This window comes from Felis catus, chromosome X (genome assembly GCF_018350175.1).
Source record: "Felis catus isolate Fca126 chromosome X, F.catus_Fca126_mat1.0, whole genome shotgun sequence".
NCBI lineage: Eukaryota > Metazoa > Chordata > Mammalia > Carnivora > Felidae > Felis > Felis catus.
The window spans coordinates 92,213,707-92,226,305 of NC_058386.1; the positions used below are offsets into that span (position 1 = coordinate 92,213,707).

Here is a 12,599-nt window from a genome sequence, read left to right on the forward strand (position 1 = left end):
AACGTTGTTGTTGCCGTTTAGTATATTGGAGATCATGTGGAGGTTATACATATCTCACGAATTCACATCCCATTGACCAAAATTAGCCACATGACCCAAGGTAACTGAAGAGAGGTTTGGAAATATATGGTCTACTTATTCTTTTTCCTATTCCACTGGGGAAATAAGATAACTGGTTTGGTTGGACAGTTAGCAGACTATCATACTTGTATTTCTGTAAACATATTTTTTGTAAGCATACTAAACTTATTAAAAAGGTCGATGTAAGTAAGCATCTGCAATGATGACTTCAGCCTCAACTCTTGGCTAAATACTGATGGAAATAATCTGTTCAACAGTCTCAGAAGGACTGTGCAAATCAACTAGTGGCTTGTGGATCCTCATCTGAAAATGATCCCAAGTCTTAGAACTTTCACCACAAGGAGTTTTTCTTATAGTGATTCTCAGAGTCTCGGGAGGCATCCAAATTGGTCCTTTCACTTTGAGGTTCTTTTCCTTTGCACCTTTGATCACGTCAGTACATACCTTCTCCAAAGATTTTACATTGCAGCCGGTTAGAGTAATTCTAATTCAGTGAGTCGCCACCCCTGGTTCCGCGGGTGTCTTCCCAGTGTCTTTAAAAGCCATGGCTACAGTGCGACTTCCTGACCGACTTGTTCCTCCAGGAGAGCGAACAGTGGTGAGTCGGTAGCAGGACCGTGGGGTCCCCAAAGTTCCGCTGTCGCTGTGACCATGTCTTCCTCAAAGAGCAAGAAAGGGGTAAAATAAAAGATCCTGAATCACAATGCTAACGGGAGTGTGTGCCATTGCGAACCTGATCTACTGAGTGATTTTGCAATGGAAAAGAATAGAAGAAAAAGTTGTGTACAGTATCCATGATTTCTTTGTTACCTGCAGTGACACTGGCTCTTGTGTGGTGGTGTGCTGGACTCGTACACTTGTAGGGGAGTAGCAGGAGATTAAAAGCCAAAGACTAAGCAAGGGTCTCAATAAGTACAGGGCTGGTTGGGGCACCTGGGAGGCTCAGTCAGTTGAGCCTCTGACTTTGGCTCGGGTCCTGATCTCTGGTTTGTGAGTTCGAGCCCTACGTTGGGCTCCTGTCAGCCCAGAGCCCATTTCAAATCCTCTGTCCCCCTCTCTCTGCCCCTCCCCCACTTGTGCTCTCCCCCTAAAAATAAAAAAAAAATGTATGTATATATGTGTGTATATATATACGTATACACACATATTATATATATATATATATATACACACACACACACACACACACACACACACACACACATTCTCCTTTGCCATCCCAGATCCTCTTAATCAGAATCCCCAGGGGAGGGGATTATCTAGGTTTTAAAAAAAATTACAAGTAAAGGACTGGGGTAATATGAATATGAGGATAAAGAGTAGAGGATTAGAAAAGGATCCAGGAATCAAAAAGGCCACAATATGAATGTGGCATTATCAGTTAAATCTGTAAAATGAGGATAATAATAAGCTAGTGTTTATGGTTGTTGTGATGATTAAATTAGGCGATGCATATGTAAATATGTTAAGCAAGGGGGCTGACAAGGGTTTAGTATTTAAAAGTGTGAATGACTGTTATTAGGCAGTGAGGTGCAAAGCTGCAAAAAGGGGAAATTTACAATTGTGAATCATCTACTTTGTGTCAGGAGTTGTGATAGGCAGTCTACTTGTGTTATCTCAATGAATACACCATACACTGGGGATACATATGTTTTTTAGCACTTTTAACGTCTTTTCAGTCATTTTCGCCTCTGTATGAGTGTCATAAAATATTTTAATGGGGCAAGTGTAGAAACTAGAGAGCCCAGAGTAAGAAAGGGAGCATGAGTGAAGGGAAGGAGAGAGATCAGATGAGGAGGCGAGAGCCAATTACATTATTTTGCCAAGGGCCGGAAATGATGTTCTACTTTAATAGTATGAATGAACTCACAATTACTAATGTTGAAGACAAAATAAACTTTATATTAGAAGTCAAATAAAAAAAAACGTATAAACATTTTCTTAAATGACATGATTTCTGAAAATTAGTGTCGTGTTTGTTTGTTTGTATTATAAGGAAGGAGTATTGATCTTCTAGCTTGGTTTTGGTTATTTATTCTTATTAACGTTACCTGAATAACATATCTGTGTGATGATTAAAATCATCTTTTGCAATTATTTTAATGTATTATTGCAGTTCATCAAATATTTGGCATTAAGAATATTGACATTTCACATTCAGCTTTCATCATCTTTGAGAAGGTTGATGGTAATAAAAAAATCCTCATTGATTTTTACTTTTGAAGTCTTCACTCTATATTACTACCTGATTGCCCAGAAAAAGGAAGCCTGCCTTCAAACATTTATTTTTAGAATGTAATAAAGTATAGCTACAGGAAAGACTTTTTGTGTAGAAAGAGCCAAATATATAGTGGAAAACATAGTGGTATATTTAAAATACCTTTACCAAAGTTTACTTATTTGAAGGAAAAATAATACTAGGATTATGCAAAATTTTCCTGACAGTTAAATATGATTCATTAAATAAGCCGGCGTCTTGCCTCGTTAACGAAATCAATGACTCTTCATGCTAACTCAGGCAGTGAGTGATAATTACTTATGCTTGGAAAAATATCATATTTGCATGAAAAATTTACCTGAAGAGGGTGGACATTCAGTAGACATATCAAAATATATCAGAATATCAAAATATCAAAATATCAGGCTGTCTGTGATAGCCAGCCTCACAAATGGCCACCGGTGACGATCCCTGATTCCTGGTACTCACAGACTTGTATAGTTTCCTGTCATCCTGTACCAGGTTTAGACTTCAGATATTAAGCTGTACAAGACTGTGGCTTCCTTGGTGTTCTCTCTATCTGAGCTCACATACTCTGGACAAAAGCCAAGTCATGGGCAGGCCTGTGGAGAAGCCCACATGGCAAAGAGCTGAGGCGTCCTTCCGATACTCACATGAGTGTGATTGTCAGTGAATACTTTAGTCCCTTTAGAAAGTGCATCCCTTGTCAGAATGTGACCTCTGCCTTATGGGAGAGCCTGAGCCCGAACCACCCAGCTATGCTGATCCCAGATTCCTGATTCTCAGAAACTGTGTGCGATAATAAATGTTTTAAGCTGCTCAATGCTAGAGTAATTTGTTACACAACAATACGTGATCAATATAAATAAAGCTTACGTTTTGCTGGTCTGCTGGGCAAGCCTAATATTTTGGTGATGATTGTTTACTATGTCACTTATTGCTTACTATGTGCCAAACCATATACTGGGCATTTTATATACGTTATCTCATTTAATTATCACAAAAATCTTGTAATGCAGTATTATCTTCAATTTATAGGTAAGGAAACTGGGGCTAAAATTGCTTAAGCCACCTGCCAATAGTCGCATACTTAAGTCGTACAGCTGGGACTCAATCCCTGTTCTCTTTGATTCCAAAGTCTGCCCCTAACAAGTACGTAAAAGAAGCTCACCAGATGAGTGCCTATAGTGTGGTTGGGGGAGATCCTCCTGCACCCCAAATCGTCACCTACCCACCTACCCCAGTGTTTTCCAAACTTGTTTTTATTAAGACTCCCAGTATAGTTTACATCGTGTCCAGTGTTCTCGTTCTCTCTCTCTCTCTCTCTCTCTCTCTCTCTCTCTCACACACACACCTGAAATAAACACTTGATAAAATAATACCTCCCCTTAGGTACTCTGATACTTTCCACCCTAGTCTATTTTAATCAGTTGGATTATAACACGGCTGGTCTCAATTTCTTAAATATCAAAACTTAAAAAATTTCATTTCTGGCTGACGCTTGGAAATTTTTCTCCAAGGATAAATTCTAATGTTTAAAGAAGGCTTTTTTAAATGTTTATTTATTTTGGAGAAAGAGAGAGACACAGCACAAGTGCGGGAAGGGCAGAGAGAGAGAGAGAGAGAGAGAGAGAGAGAGACACCAAATCTGAGGTAGACTCCAGGGTCCGAGCTGAGCTGTCAGCACAGAGCCCGACATGGGGCTTGAACCCACGGACCATGAGATCATGACCTGAGCTGAAGTGGGATGCTTAACTGACTGAGCCACGCGGGCCCCCCAAGAATGCTTTTTGTTAAACTGCAGATGGGACATAAAGCTGCGCATAAATATTCACTTTGCGTTACAAGTTAAATCCATTCATTTGAAAGGTAGGTACATATGCTGGTGCGATATTGAAAACTTTTTTAAAAATGTAAATGCCTTTAGGTGAGGCCTGTTTTCTCTAGTTTATCACAAGCCCCACAAACCCTATTGCTTAACATCCATACATTTTCCTCATTTCTACGATCTCTTAGATACCTGAAGGCACTTAATCTTTCAGCCTCTGTTACCTTGTTTTGGAGCAGTGGTTACCCAGGTAGGCAGTCTCATTCCTAGGGGGTGTTTTAGAAATGGAGGGAATGGCATTTTCTTTTAGTTGTCCTAGTGCTTCGGGATGGAACTGGCATTTGATGGGTGGGGACTGGGGATTTATTGTATTGCCCTGCGAACAGGGGATAAGCCTACCCAATGAAGATTTTCCCTGTATCTCATATGACTTTCAAACGTCCTCAGACATTCATGCAGGGAATTTTATTTATTTTTTTGAAGTTTGTTTATTTGAAGTTTATTTATTTTGAGAAAAAGAGACAGTGTGAGTGGGGGAGGGGTAGAGAGAGACAGAAAGAGAGAGAGAATCCCAAGCAGGTTCCTCGCTGTCGGCACAGAGCCCAACGCAAGGCTCAAACTCACAAACCATGAGATCATGACCTGAGCCGAAACCAAGAGCTGGTCGCTTAAACGACTGAGCCACCCAGGCGCCCCTCTTTTATGTTTTAGTTCATACGCTCTATCGATATTTTGAAATTTTCTGTGTAGACAAGTTGTATTATTTATGGGTTTCATGAAGAAAGCATTACAAAACATTTAAGACCAAGAGGCGTTGGTCTGATAGAGGCGAAAAACCACAAATCTATACCTATGCAACAGTGTTAACTTGAGGAGTTATTTAAATATACAGGTTTGTAGGCCTCAACTAAGGCCTGCTGAATTAGAACCTGTGAGGGCTAGGCCCGGCAATTCACCCTTCTAATAAACTCCTACCGTGATTCTGACATTCTTCTGCCTTCATATTCTTGGAATCTTAATCCTACCTTCATCTCTTCTTAGGAAAGGAAATAAATTATTCCTTCCTGCTTTTATTCTAAATATCTCTCCACTGGTTCCTTTATCTCTGTCTACACGTGTGCTTAAAGAGTCAGTGGCTTAAAGAAGTCCTTATTTGACCCCATTTTCTTCCTAAAACTATGCTTTATCATTCACATTTAACTTCCTGAATGAATGTCTTGAAAGAGTTGTTTATCATCTCTTATCTCCACTAATATTTCTCTGTTCTCAACGACTTGTAATACGTCTTCTGCCCTCACCACTTTAATGAAACTATCTTTCAAACCGTTCTGACAATACAATTACATTTTCTCGGTTCTCATGCTGCTCAGTTTCTTTGCTGAACTCCTCCTGCTCGAAAATTTTCTTGGTTTCTAGAACACTGGGCTCTCCTAATTCTCCTCTTACCTCTGTGATAAACACTGGTAAAGTTTCCTTTTCTGACTCATCTTGTATCCACTCATTATAGCTTCTTTCAAAGATTCAGTCCCCAGATCAGTTTTCTATACATATATGTCCCCCATGATGTGTTACTGGCCATTTGTTTTTAGGGCCCAGGCGTATATTTTCACTTGCCTTCTGGAAATTTATTTATACGCAATGAATCTTCTAGATATCTCAGTTTTATGCATTTGAAATTGAACTCATCTTTCCCCACAAAGCAGCCACAGTTCCTTTCTCTTAGGTTAGCTAATGTCAACACCAGATTACTCAGACTTGAAACTTCCGTCAAGGTAAACAACTCTTTCTCATCCTTCATGTATAACATGCTAACAAATTCTACTCCTTCTTCTTCTACATCTCCTTTACGTCTTTTAAATTTCTACTGTATCTGCCATCATTTCAAGCTTTTGTAACACTTCCACTTTGACTCTGATCTCTTAACTAGTCTCCCTTCTTCAAAACTCTCTTGTTTCCAAGCCTAAATGTCCATCAGCTGATGGATAAAGAAATTGTAGTTTATATACACAATGGAATACTACTTGGCAATGAGAAAGAATGAAATCTGGCCTTTGGTAGCAACGTGGATGGAACTGGAGAGTGTGATGCTAAGTGAAATAAGCCATACAGAGAAAGACAGATACCATATGGTTTCACTCTTCTGTGGATCCTGAGAAACTTAACAGAAACCCATAGGGGAGGGGAAGGAAAAAAAAAAGTTAGAGAGGGAGGGAGCCAAACCATGAGAGACTCTTAAAAACTGAGAACAAACTGAGGGTTGATGGGGGGTGGAAGGGAGGGGAGGGTGGGTGATGGGCATTGAGGAGGGCACCTGTTGGGTTGAGCCCTGGGTGTTGTATGGAAACCAAGTTGACACTAAATTTCATATTAAAAAAAAAAACACCTCTCTTGTTCCCATCTATAGCTCAGCATCTAATTACTTGGCCTCCATACCCAGGCTGGCAGTGTTTTGTTTTGTTTTTGTATAATGATTATTTATTTTCAGAGAGAGATTCCAAGTAAGGGAGGGACAGAGACAGGGGGAGAGAGAGAATCCCAAGCAGGCTCTGCACTGCCAGCGCAGAGCCCAAAGGGCTCGACCTCTCAAACTGCAAGATCATGAGCTGAGCCAAAATCAAGAGTCAGACGCTCAACCTACTGAGCCACCCAGACACCCCCAGGCTATCAACATTTGACTTCACCATTCATTGCATGACCTTGAACAAGTTACTTAGCCTCTGTCTGTGCTTTAATTTCTTTCAGAAAATGAAGCCAACAAGAGTATCTGCCACATACAATATTTTGATGACGAAAAGAGATGTTGTATTTATAGTGCGCCAAAAAGCACCTGAAACAGGCTAAGAACTCATTAACTATCCACTGTTATTAACTCTTTGACTCACTAGCATTTTTACCCAGGTTTATATTTTCCATTGAAAAGTCCTTAGTGTACTCTTAGAAGTCTTTGCAATTGTAAGCAACGTTAATTATTTAGGGTCATTTGATGCGATGTTTTGCATAAATTAAGCATGAGGAAATAGATTGCCTTTCTTTGCTCCCTTTGGAGTATTTTGATAAACTATATCATAATGTAAACTGTATCATAACATAAATTACTCTCTGTTCAGGTCAGAACATGTTAATTATTCCTATATTATATTATTTGTATTTATGGGATCATTTATAGGTCATCTGTGAAATCTGACTGATTGATGTGAGCTCACACTTCTGAGTAAGGAACAGAGTACTTCATGAAGTCGATAAACATTTCTTCGATGTGTACTCTCAGTTTTGCCTTATATGTTGTGCTTTTTGCTCTCAGCTAATGGAATTGCTTCTTGGGAAGCAAAGGGAAAAAAAATGTAACTATAATCCAGAACTGTGGTGCTGGCTTTGAGAATGATGTTCCGGGAAAAATCCTATATCCAGTAGGTTAGGGAAGTCTGGTTTTTTGGAGGGGGTGTGAAAATTTACATAAGCTCTTTATAGTGTGCTTCTCTTCTACGTTGATTTCTTTGACCATTTTATGTGTATTTTATGCAGTGCAAGTTGACTTTTTCAGGCTAAGTCCATCTCTTTTCTCTGATTAGGTTTGAGTTTTATATTCAGGATGGATGGATTCCCACTTCTACCCTCACACTCTTGTCCTGGACAAACTATGGGTTTTAAGTAGATCGAAGTAAGGTGTGAGTTCACAGAGCTCATGCCCAGTATAGCTGGCCCCATGATCCATTTAGTGTTCAAACGTGGCTACGAGCAAGAGGCAAAGTACAATGCATTCGCCGTGTTGCCCTTCGCAGTGTTAAAAATAAGACAACAGGCCCCAAATGGAATCACTTATGCTAAGCCTTATGTCACCAAACCTAGACTTAATTGCAGTTTCAGCTCCTCCATAACTTGAATCTCAAACCAGTCAGTCAAGAATCTCCTGATCAGCACCAGGTAAGTAATCTGCTTGACAGACCCCTCCCATCCCCTAAAGGAAAGCGATCTTGCAATAACCAACCCACGTTTTTTTGCCCAGTAGAACTTCCTTTTGGCTGCTCCCTTCTGCCTATAAATGTTTTTCATTTTGTACAGTTCCTCAGAGCTTCTTTATATCTGCTAGATTAGAGGCTGATTGATTCATGAATCATTGAATAAATCGAATAAGATCTTTAAAATTTACTCAGTTGAGTTTTGTTTTGTTAACAACAATTTTAAGAGTATTTTCACATACAGGCCAGCAGGATGGTAGGAAAAAAATGGAGAGTTGAGAGGAATGAAAGACAAAGGGCTGGAGAGAGATCAGCAGATGGAGAAGAGGGCAAGGGTATACTGCAGAAGAAACTTCTCAGCCTCCTCAGCTGGGCCTTGGAAAATCTGTTGTTTTACGTGTCTCCATACAAGAGGATGTGGTCTGATCCTAGGTATAGGCTCCCTTCAACCACTGAGGGCACCTTTGAAAAACAACTAACTTCTTAATGCAGTACAAGAGATCTTTAAAATTACTATACTCTTGACTTTACTTGGAATCTTTTCTCCCGAATACATATTCCTTACCCCTCACCCCTACTTCAGTTCCTTCCTTTTTTTTTTCTTGTTACTCGCTCCCCTGACCTGCTGCTAAAGAAGCTATGATCTTTCCTCATTAACAGCTGCTAAGGCAGGAGACAGGGAAGCAGTTGGTGGGGGCCTACCTATACTGTGCTTAGAGGTCAAAATATGAATATCATGGAACAAAATGATGACAGACTAGTAAATGAGCATGAAGTGTTGCCCCTTATGTATTAGGACTATATTTTAAAAAAGACCTTCTTCAACTTCCCCATACATCATTTTCCTTCCACAACTTGTTTGTTGCTCACCAGCAACCCCTCACTAAGCTGGTTGACCACCTGTCTCCTATCTTGCCCTTTTATAATCTACCTGGCCCTTCCTCTGCATAGTCATTCCCTTGGAAATTATACTTTTACATCATTGAAGCTAATGGAAAAGCAGAATGATTACATTGCCTTTGACCGATGAGGCAGTCATATGAGGTAAATCCAATTGGCAAGTAGACAGAATGTTGAAGCATTTATTTATGAAGAGAAATGTACAGGGCACCTGGGTGGCTCAGTCGGTTGAGCATCCAACTTGTGATTTCAGCTCAGGTTGTGATCTCATGGTTCAATGGGATCCAGCCCCGCATCTGGCTCCACACTAACGGTGCAGAGCCTGCTTGGGATTCTCTCTCTCTCTCTCTCTCTCTCTCTCTCTCTCTCTCTCTCTCCTCTCTCTCTGCTTCTCCCCTGCCCCCTGCTCATGCTCTCTGTCTCTAAATAAATAAATAAACCTTTTTTTTTAAAAAAAAAAAGAAGGGATATGTAAAACATTGTGTACTGTGGAGTACTAATTCATTGTATTACGCTTTACGGCAACTCCTCCCAAAACTGAAGACGTGGCCTATCACAAAAAGTTGATCGTCTAGTTGCTGCAATTGAACATAAACAATGGGAAGCATTTTAAGAATGAAATATCAACAACTGTAGGTTGATTTTGTAATAAATGTTCTCCCTCAGAAAGGTGGGCCACTCTTTTGGGGTCAGTGAAGGAAGATATCTGATGGGTACTGGTTAGACTTTGAAGAGGCATCCCATGGAATTGGATGAATTTAGAGAGAAAAGAACAGAGAGCTTAGGACTGAACCATGGTGAATTCCAAAAGTCAATGGGTAAATTTCGATTTGGATTCAATACCATTCAGTGATTGGTCACTGTGTGCTAGGCTTGGTATTTTTACATACGTGATCTCATGTCATTGTCATCACAGCTCTGTAATGATATTGATGCTCAGAAGGATTGGAAGATCACACAGTTGGAAATTGATAGGTTAGATTCCAACACTTGACAGTTTATTCTAAATCCAGTGATTTTTCCAGTGAAAAAGAAAGGAAACCTGGGAAATAAACAGAGAAATAAAATCTTGAATGGTAGACCAGACAATGCAGAGAAGAGTGAAGCAATCTGAGAAGTGACCATTGAATTTAGCTAAGAAACATGTTTTGTTTTGTTTTGTTTTAAGTGAGGAATCCACATGGAAGCAAGCTAATGGGTACTTGCTGGCTCTCACATGGGGCGAGCGCTTTGTTGAAACTTCAGGAACATTTCTGCGTTATTTGCATTAAGAAGGATTAAATACAAATGATTCAGGCTACAGTGTTTTCTTTGGTAGGTTATGATTAGTGTCTTTCTCCAATAAAGATGTGTGTAAATTGAATTCACAGTAATGTGACTTCTATTTGTAATGTACGTTGCCATTGCATTCTGACAACTTGAGATCTGTCATGAGGAAAGAAAGAAAATAATTAGTAATCAGCAGTGGGAGTTTAATATTTTAATTCTCCAGCTGTTGTGCAAAATGTCTTTGTGCATGTAGATTCAATTAGTCATAAAGTAGGGAATCAGAATAATGCAGCTACATTATACAGCCTTTGAATATGCACTGTAGGTAGAAATGGATTGGTTCTTTAATTTATTGCCACTATTTAGGGGGAACACAGACAGAAAAAATCTTTCAAACAAAAGATTCTTCATATTGACAAGGGAACATTAAGAGAAACCTCATGGCCGTGGTAGAACTATAGAATATATTGAAATTATAGGATATAAATTGAGATAATTACAAAGGAAATATTGGAACGTGACTATTTACAATTTAAAAATAAACATAAACAAATCAAAACACTTGCCCATCTAAATGAACCATAAGCAAAATTTCAGAACTAATGACAATCTGGGGCAAAATTTTCACAACTGTATGGCAGACAAAGGGCTGATGCATTTAATATGTAAAGAACTTTTGCAGATCAGTGACAATGAAAAACCATTTTTCATACTAGACACGTTTATCCATATAAAGAACTCACCAGTAGAAAGTACAAACAACCTAATAATTAAATGGGCAGAAGACTCCAACTAGCACATCACTGAAGAAGATATATGGAGAGCAATTAAGCACGTGAAAAAATACTCAACATCATTAGTCACTAAGGAAATGTGTGCAAACCACAATGAGATACCACTACATACACGTTAGAATGGCTACACTTTAAAAGACTCATTATAGGGGCGCCTTGGTGGCTCAGTCGGTTGAGCGGCCGACTTCGGCTCAGGTCACGATCTCGCAGTCTGTGAGTTCGAGCCCTGCGTCGGGCTCTGTGCTGACAGCTCAGAGCCTGGAGCCTGTTTCAGATTCTGTGTCTCCCTCTCTCTGACCCTCCCCCATTCATGCTCTGTCTCTCTCTGTCTCAAAAATAAATAAATGTAAAAAAAAATTAAAAAAAAGACTCATTATATCAAGCATTGGCAAGGATGTGGGGTGGGGAACCTGGATATTTGCACACTGCTGAAGAGAATGCAAAATTGTACAGGCACTGGGAACAAGTTTGCCACTTCTCGTAAAAGTTAAATGTATACACCTATCATGATCTAGCCGTTCTACTCACAAGTATTTACCTAAGAGAAATAAAAGCTTCTCCCCCTGTAATTACCTGTACATGAATATCCACAGCAGTTTTATAGGTGATTTGCAAAAATGGGAAACAACTCAACTGTTCACCGACAGGTGAATGAAAGAACAAACTATGGTACATTCACTGTTGATACATGCAGCAACATGAATGAATCACTAGGCTGAATGAATAAAGTAAAAAAAGAGCTCATACTGTACAATTCCATTTATATAAAATTCTAGAAAATAAACACAAATTTATAGGTACAAAGCACAGATCATCGGTGCTTGGTGGGAAGCATTGGAGGGGGGCGCATAAGAAAGGGATAACAAAGAGTCAGAAGGAAACAATTGAGGGAGGCAGATGTGTTCATTGGCTCGATCGGAGTGCTTGCGTAGATATGTCAAAATTCATCAAATCGTGCCTCCTAAGCATGAAATTTATTGTATGCCAATTATAGTTTAATATAGCTGTTTAAAAAAAGGATAAAAAAGTGTGGCCTGACGAGAGTTCACCCCCACTGGGGACCAGGACCTCACACCGTGTAGAACCTAGAATCGTGAAGATGGAAAGCACAAAGTCCTCCTCATTGGAAGTGATGATAGCAGGACCACTCCTGCTTTGAACCCCTGTCCTTTTGGACTCATGTAGCCGTCCTCTTGAGGACAGAATGCCACAGAGGTCTCTAATTTAATACATTTCCTACTTCTTGGAAGATGGCACTCCTTTGCAGAGCATTGCATCCGGGCTTTTGCTTTAGCTGTGCCCTTAAAAGACTATTCCAGTGCTCTATAAAGCCGGTTCCCTCTGGATGGTGCAGTAATACAGTATTAACTATGGATACCAAGGTCATGGGGCCATTTCTGCACCTCCTTTGTTTTGAAGTGTGTACATTGGTGATATGTTGGATGCTATATTGTTTAGGGTTCCATGCGCATGGGTTGAGCTTTCCTTAAGTCCCTGGATGGTAGTGCCGGCTGAGGCTTTTCAGACAGGAA

The 12,599-nt window shown here is 39.8% G+C and overlaps 1 pseudogene; it reads right to left on the minus strand.

Annotated features, from left to right (window-relative positions):
* Positions 1–249: 249 nt before the first annotated feature.
* LOC109496343 lies at positions 250–627 on the minus strand (annotated as a pseudogene).
* Positions 628–12,599: the final 11,972 nt, after the last annotated feature.